Source organism: Pygoscelis adeliae, unplaced genomic scaffold (assembly GCF_000699105.1).
Source record: "Pygoscelis adeliae isolate BGI_AS28 unplaced genomic scaffold, ASM69910v1 Scaffold5, whole genome shotgun sequence".
Taxonomy (NCBI): Eukaryota; Metazoa; Chordata; class Aves; order Sphenisciformes; family Spheniscidae; genus Pygoscelis; species Pygoscelis adeliae.
In genome coordinates this window covers 740,681-747,515 of record NW_008824753.1, presented here as the reverse complement: position 1 = coordinate 747,515, position 6,835 = coordinate 740,681, and the positions used below count along the sequence as shown (strand labels likewise).

The window sequence follows — 6,835 nt, the reverse complement described above, 5'->3', positions numbered from 1 at the left end:
CTCTCCTATGAAGAAAGGCTGAGAGAGTTGGGGTTGTTCAGCCTAGAGAAGAGAAGGCTTCGGGGAGACCTTATCGCAGCCTGTCAGTACTTAAAGGGGGCTTACAAGAAAGATGGGGACAGACTTTTTAATAGGGCCTGCAGCAATAGGACAAGGCGGAATGGTTTTAAGCTAAAAGAGGGTAGATTCTGACTAGATATAAGGAAGACATTTTTTACGGTGAGGGTGGTGAAACACAGGAACAGGTTGCCCAGAGAGGTGGTGGATGCCCCATCCCTGGAAACATTCAAGGTCAAGTTGGATGGGGCTCTGAGCAACCTGATGTAGTTGAAGATGTCCCTGCCCACGGCAGGGGAGTTGGACTAGATGACCTTTAGAGGTCCCTTCCAACCCAAACCATTCTATGATTCTATGATAAATGTAGTAATGTTGTAGAGAAATAACTCCTGTTAAGTTTGAAGGCACTTCCTGTGGCTTTTTGCTTATCTGAGGGAGGTACACTGGGAGGTTAAAGCCTTACTCTAGGAGGGCTGGCAGTGGCAGATGAATTCAGGGGAGCAGAGCCTGCCACGGTGCTTAGGACCTGTGTCTTGATTATGCTTCAGTCGGGATAGAGGCTGAAGGAAATGGTGACTTCCTAGTGTGCTTTTCCTCTGCAGGGGCCCTGCTCTGGTTCGTGCTCTGTATCCTGGGGCTCATAAGCCCTGGAAGCAGAGGATGGATGTATGCAATGAGTTCTGGTACTGTCTGCCCACCTCTTTCCTCTTCCCGGGCAGTTCCCACGGGAAGGCTAGGTGCAATGAGCACTTTGAGGCAGTAACACCAGCTAAGGCTTCACACTGCACAGAAGGGTCTTCTTCCTGAGCTTTCTCATGGAGTTACTTTCAGGCCTTTTGCACCAGAATGAGCTGTCATTGTGGTGTGTACACAGCCTTGACAGAAATGATAGCAGCATTTACAGGATGCAGCAGTGAATATAAACCTGTTCTGACAGCTTCCTACCATCAGAAGATCTTCACACTCCCCACTGCCGCAGTTTGGCTCTCCCCCATTATCCAGTGCACACTTTGCAGTTTAATCAAATGCATTCATGAGACGCATTCTGAAAACATGTGCTCTCTATTAAAAGGAGGACTTGACGGCAAAGCGTATTATCAAATATTGATTCCCAGAATAATCTTTGACATAGTTCATGATTCTCTGCATCTCTTTCCTTTTCTTTTTCAGCTTTCTGCTTTCCTGAATCCAGCAGAGGACCAGAGCCAGCAAGAAGACAGTGGGTGGAAGAAAGTACTTGAAGAGGACTGAACATTTGCACTGGTGCTGTGAGCTGCTTTGGTGGTGAAAGGTCAGTATCAAGACTGTTGACCCATGTTGTCTATCGGTTTGGGGTGAATAATGGTACTCGGTAGTTGTGTAAATTGGAGCTCTTCAACTGCAAGCTTTAGAGTTCCTCTCCTGGGAAGGCTTTACTTAAGGACTTCTGGCTGCTTTCTGGGCTGTGTGAGATGTGCTGGCAAGTTAATAAGCAACTGGAGGCCTTTTCTGAGGATGTTCAGTGGGGTAGGTAAAGTGGCAGTGGTGATATTTTCATCTTACAGAGGGGGAACTTAGAGAGGTCATGCTTTCAAAGGTTGGAGTTTAGCCTTGCTGGAGAATGAGGTCTTCAGTCAGTTTGCTGAAGATAATAGATAATTGGCCCACACCTGCATTGCACATATCAAGGGGAGGATGTCTGCTTTGTTTGCTGAGAGCTGCCTCAGGGCCAGGGTTATCTGGCCCAGCTCAGATAGACTCCAGCGTAGCCGAACCTTGCCCTCCAGGCCAGCAGTGTGCCCACTGGGTGTGTGAGGTGGTGGTATTGCCAGGGGGCTGACGATGTTGGACTTGCAGCCCTTTGGGAGCTGCACTTGCATAGCAGCATAGGTGCAGTGGGATTTCCTCCAGCAAGTCTTTCTTGTGTGTGCTGGCAAAGATGTTAGAAGTTATCTAACTTCTGGCATACAAGTTATCTATGAAATAGACAGCACTGATGTGTTGGATACAAATTTTCTTGCTATCATTCAAAAATCAATACTTAAAAATAATGATGCTTTTAATGGCCTGGGAGCTATTTCATTTGCTTTGGCATTGTTTCTTCCCCATCCGTCTGATGGTGCTTTAGGGCAGGTTGTGCAGAAAAAGCCTGCAGGCCTGGCTTTCTTTGCTGTTTAATTAAGTACTGTTACTGTGCAGGTTGAGGCAAATGTACCAAGCAATGTCTGTGATGACTAAATGAATGTCTAGCCAGCAGGAGTGTGTGTGTGTGCGCATGCCACATGCTTTCTGAGCTGGGATGTGGGTGCGTGCCTGTATGTGCCTTTGGGCCTGCAAATAAAAATACAGTGGCCTGATGTGGGATAACCAGAGCGAGTCCTGCCATTGAGATTTTAGGTGGCTCAGCACAACAAAACGACTGTTTATGTAGTGTTTGTGTTCCCAGGTGCTCAGCACCCGAAACTGGAGCCAAACTGCTCAACTTCTGGTGCATTCCTGTTGTCCAGTTTGTCCTAAGGGATCAGTCTCAGTAGGATGAGAGCCCAAGAAAATCAGGCCATGGAATGGTTTCACTTTTGAAGTGACCCCTGCCTTGCCTGGCAGTCATGCACTGTGCGTTCTTATCCAGCTGGGAGGTTGTGGCTTGCAGTCAGACAGGGCAGGATGAGCTCACTCTCTTTTTCTTTTTTATTTTTTTGAGATGTTTGTATAGGTGGGTCGTCTTTTCCTTCTTGGTCTTCATGTAGGTGCTTCACGATCCCTCCACTCTGTCATACTTTATTACTAGCATCTCACAATCTTTGATGTATTTGAGCCAGCATGCCTTGTAAATGGTTGCCAAAATCGCTTTACTAGTCCTCTCATTATAAGTATGGATTTTACTGACCCCAAAAGAGGTTGTACCAGTTCACTGGCCAAAGTAGCCTGTACTGGCAAAAGCACTTTTGAGGCAGTGAAATTGTGTTGCTGTAGGGCTTTTGCCAATACACCAGTCACCTGGAGCCTGTCATACCTCACAGCTGGCATTCCTCTGTCGGCAGGGTTTCTCAGTGCAGATCCTTACAACATCACTGGGTTTAGAGAAGGGTGAGGGTTCTGCACTGGGGAGGAAGAGCAGAGGCAAGGGACAGACTAAGGGACTTGCCCAAGGCTATGCACAAAGTCTGTGTCAGAGCGGAGAATTGGATTCAAGCTGTTCAACTCCCAGTTTCTTGAATTAATCTTCATACGGTTACCCTCCCTTTCATGTGCAGGTTCTGTCACACTGAGTTTGTCCTTGTCTTTTCCTCCCATCTTTGTGCATTTTGTTCTAGTTAGAACATTGTTTCTCCTTGTCACTTACATTGCAGTGTGAGCATAGTAGGAACCTGTTGTTGATTTCTGGCGAATTACATAAAAATACCTCTCTTCATTGTATGACTAAATTTCAGAGCCTGTATCCCATGATTGCTTACTTATATTTAACTTGCTGATAAAACTACTGTCTATTGGACTAGACCAAGTGAACTTCGTCACGGAAGTGCTTTTGGTCTTCTGACCACTTTTTCAGTTAGCAAAGCGCTTCCTGTTATGAAGCTCATGTCTAATTAATATGTTTTTATGCATTTGTAAATACACCCCTGTGGCATAGCTCGCCATTTTCTATCCACTGGAGAGCTCATTCGTAATTATCAATGTGATTCCGAATAGACCTTTGCCTCGGTGTTTTAAAATAGAATATAACCGTGTGTGTTAATTAATCTTGCTTCTTCTTGTCTGGTTTCAAGAGTGATTCATGTCACTTCTGAGGGTCTGTTATAAAGGTGACTGAAGCCAAGAGACCCTGGTCATGTCAGTGAATTCAAGATGAGGCCCCCCATGTTCATCCCGGTGCTGTGGCGCAGATCAACACCTCTGTGCTTTTTGGGACCACGAGGCTCAAAGTCCGAAGTCACCCTTAGCCTGTGAGGCGGATTGTGGCTCACCTCTCCACTGCCTGGGCTCTTTGGGAAAGGCATTTCACTGGTGTCTCCTGCCCTCACTTGCTTTCCCTGAAGACCAGCATAAAAGCCTGACCCAGTCTTTGCAGGCGACGGGAGGCGGCAGGCCACCCTGTGTGAGGCAAGGAGCACAAACATGACTTCCAAAAAGAGGGTCTGGAGAGAGCTGCCTTTCCCTGAATAGCTCACTGGGTGAGTCATTGAGCATGCAGAGGCAGCCAGTGCCATCAGCTCTGCTCCTGGCTAGGAAGGATAGATCAAACAGGAGACAGCCCTGATTGCTTTCTGATTCATGGCCTGCAGTCCCTGCGTGAATCACCGTGCTTTATAAACCTGCAGCTGTTCCCTGCCAGCTTTCTGGAAACAGACAGATCCTCTCCTCCCAGTGACGAAGCCAAGCCACCTGAAAGGCCTGTACACAGTGCTCAGTGGAGCAGGACCTGCAGTCTTGAGGGGAATTTCAGTCTGTCTGTCATCTGAGTGCAAGTACGGTCTCAGCTGTGTGTCTGCAGTCCTCACCCAGAACAAGATGCAGCTTGGTCTCGGATTTCTGAGCTCTCAGATCAGAAGGAGGGACAAGTTAGCATCCCTCATTAGGGCCCAGCACCTGCTGTATGGTGATACTTGGAAATACCTGTAGTGGCTTTTTTTTGGCGGGGGACATACTTTGAGGGGAACGGGAAAGGTTCCTGAAATCTTCTGGAGCAAGGGGGTAACTGGGTCAAGGAGCCAGCCCAAGGACAGTAAGCATTGTTACCGTCCCCTGGCTATCAGTGATATGAACCAGGGTAAGTCTCAGCAAACCTGTGGTGCATTTTCTTCTACATACGGCCCTGATGTTAGAAGGGGTGGGCAAAAAGCCAAGCACAGCCCCTTAGACTCTGTTACTGGAAGGCATCTGTCGGGTCTGGGCTGAGGTACCTGTTTTGGGTTGTGCAGGTGTGTGTGGCTGTGGGAGCCTGCCTTGCTGCTGCCATTCCTGTTCTGTGGCTAAATGAAGCCTCTGGGAGCTGTAAATCTGTCACCTTCCATGAACGTTGCGTTCATGGGGCGTCTTCTCATTGCAAATTTACAAGTCTGTTCAGTGCATACAGTACCACCAGCATCCGTTCCTCCCCACTGCCCCAGGCCTTTTTCTGCTGCAACACGGTAATTAATCTGAGCATTGCTGGAGGTTCTGATCTCTTCTGAAGATAACTCTGAAGAGTTACTCTCCTTGATATATGCCACCATCTCAGAGCTGCTCCCTTTGCCAGTGAAACAGCCTGCTGCTGCCAACTGTTGTTGCCAGATGTTATTCTAGAGAAAAATGTTTTCTTGTGAAATGGTGATGGGTGACAGGCATGGGTGGGACTACTGGCATGTTCTCACCGTTGCCTTCCCTGTTAGCTTTATTTATTAGTTTCTAAAGCACAAGCCTGGCTGGTGTTTTTGAGCGGGCTGGCATGAAGCAAAAGGAAACAGTTCCCTGCAAATAAAATACAATTATGCTGCAGAATGGGCAGCTGCTGTTCCCAGCCTTGGTTCATCTGGTTCTAAAACCAGATGTTAGCAATGTAGCGGCAAATATAATACTGACTGACTGACCCAACCTGATAGCCACTTGATGTGCAGCTTGGCTGTGCGTACCCATTGCTCGCTTTCCTTACTGTCAGGTGTTTTGCAGTGGGCTTGCCAAGGTAGATGAGTGTCTGTACTGCATGTCTGGGTTGCAGCTGCAATGGGTCCCTGGAGGAAACTCGCATCACTTGAGGGAAGAATTTTTGTAATCTAAGTGAGCGTGAACTCCATGCCTCCGGAGAAGGGGAGAGGCTGTTTGCCTGCCTGCTTCCAGGGAAATTGCTGCTTTAGGAAAGCATTTTGCTCTGATATGGGTGCAAGATGTTTGCATCATTCCCCGCTGGCTAGTAGGGAAGGAAAGGGATGATTTTTTAATTGAATGCAGGAGAGGTAGTGTGGATTTGGTTGCACTTCTGCAAACTGCCTCACACAGGTGATGCTGGCAGTGATGCTCTGGGCAGTGCCTTTGTCCTGTCTGCCTGGTCAGACAGTGGTGACAATACTTTTTTTGAGAAGTTCAGACCTTCTGGCATTAGCAGGAGGCAGTGAAGTGACATGGAGCTGCACTTGCTGCAGACCTACTTCTGAGAAGCCTGCTCAAGAGTGTAGCAGGTCTGTAACACTGCACTGGGACTGACCCACAACGAACTCCCATTCGTTATGTATCTGCAGTGGTGTTTTACACTGTCAGATCATCTGAAGCCAATGGTTATATTTCTTCCTCTTAGTAGCTGGGACACCTGCCCTAGGAGACAGCTGGTCAGTGAGAAGGGCCATGAGAAATAAGCAAAGTGAAGAAGAGAATTAATTACTCCAACATATTGCTGGGGTTCAAAAAGGATAGGGCATTTGAGTGGATAACAAGTACATTCCCAGTTACAGTTGTAAAGATTAAAAATAACCCAAACTTAGAGAGGGATCTATTTAAGGCAATTGTAACTAATGCCAGTGAGGAAAGAATATTCTTTGGAGACAGATTATTCTGTAAATGTCAGAGATAGAGGTTTCTGTCGCCACCTTCAGAAGCAGCAGTTAACAGGCTGCAGTCAGGAGCCTGATACTGGGATTTTTCTGGATAACAGGTCTGGGATTTCATTTATTTCAGTTCAAATAGGAAGAAGTGAGCATGAACTATACTGAAGTTTCCTCACCATACCGTTGATCACAATTCATAGTTTTGGCTTGACCGCTCGCACAACAGTAGGTCTGATCCCTCCATGTTGTGGTTTAACCTCAGTCGGCAACTGAGCACCACACAG

General features: G+C 47.3%; 1 protein-coding gene across 1 annotated transcript in view; it reads left to right on the top strand.

Moving 5' to 3' along the window:
• The window catches only part of CD151 (CD151 molecule (Raph blood group)), a 33,709-nt gene that overhangs the window by 10,469 nt on the left and 16,405 nt on the right, over positions 1 to 6,835 (top strand). The window contains 1 exon segment of the mRNA XM_009323425.1: positions 1,228 to 1,348. The gene's annotated coding sequence lies outside the window, so the exon portion shown is untranslated.